Consider the following 928-nt stretch of genomic DNA (forward strand, 5'->3'; position numbering starts at 1 on the left):
CCATCCCCGCGCCGGGCCACGTACCTGCCTGGCCGCGGGCCCCGCCGCCCGCACGCACGCACGCCGGGCTGGTGCAGGCGCCGCCGCGCTCCCTTTTCTTCCGTCCACGTCCCCTGGAGGACGTTACGTCAGCGGCGCGGGAGGAGCGGGGCCGCGGGGCCTCCGCTGTTGACGTGGGCGAGGGGCCGGCCCGAGCCACGCCGGCGGCGTAGACGCCCTCCGAGAAGCCCCGCGCTCCACGTGGCGCCCGGGTCCCGGGAGGAGCGTGCCTGGCGCGCGTCCAGCGGGATCCCGCAGGTGTAGGGAGCCCGGCGTCCCTCCGCTCCCTTAGGGGAGCGCTCCTGAGCGCGTCGGTGTTGACCGTTTCTGTTCCCGGCGCATATCGGAAATAGATGGAATCGACTCTCACGCAGCGCTCTCCCCTCCCCCCTGCAAACTTGGGACCTGCAATCAAATGATGCGTCCCGTGGTCATCTGGAGGTTTCCCCAAGGGTCCCAGCCCACCTCCAAAAAAAATATTGCATTTTAAAATAGTGTATTTAATCTGCGGCAATTGGAGCTATTCCAAAAGTGAATGAAGGCCCACCCTTAAAATTAGGGCCCAGGTCTGGAGAGGTCTGGAGCCAGCAGCTAGTGTGGTGTTTAAGGCGCTGGACTCCCACATAGCTGTTCACAACTTCAAGTCCCGGACCTGGCAGCTTGCTGTCTCACGTTCTCTATGTCTGTCTCTCTCTGTCTCTGGTGAGCCCTATAGTACATTTAAAATAATAATAAATAAAATTAAATACATAATTTTCAAAAGTGAGATCCCAGGGGAAAAAAAAAAAAAGAGAGATCCCAGGTTTTCTCCCTTCTTACTGTTTTCTTCAAAGGGCACCTGGCGGTGGGAGGGCAGCCCTTGATGGGAGGTTGGTGACAGGCAGATGCC

The 928-nt window shown here is 59.3% G+C and overlaps 1 protein-coding gene across 4 annotated transcripts in view; it reads right to left on the reverse strand.

Annotated features, from left to right (window-relative positions):
• ALDH18A1 (aldehyde dehydrogenase 18 family member A1) overlaps positions 1-345 on the reverse strand; it is a 70,490-nt gene extending 70,145 nt beyond the window's left edge. For 2 of the 4 annotated variants that reach the window (XM_006157311.3, XM_027775256.1), the window contains exon 1: positions 25-343. The gene's annotated coding sequence lies outside the window, so the exon portion shown is untranslated. Of the gene's footprint in view, positions 1-24 lie in introns of all 4 variants that reach the window. The other 2 variants (XM_027775257.1, XM_006157310.3) reach the window with 2 other exon arrangements.
• Positions 346-928: the final 583 nt, after the last annotated feature.

The sequence above is a fragment of the Tupaia chinensis genome, unplaced genomic scaffold (genome assembly GCF_000334495.1).
Source record: "Tupaia chinensis unplaced genomic scaffold, TupChi_1.0 Scaffold000539_1, whole genome shotgun sequence".
In the NCBI taxonomy this organism is placed as follows: domain Eukaryota; kingdom Metazoa; phylum Chordata; class Mammalia; order Scandentia; family Tupaiidae; genus Tupaia; species Tupaia belangeri.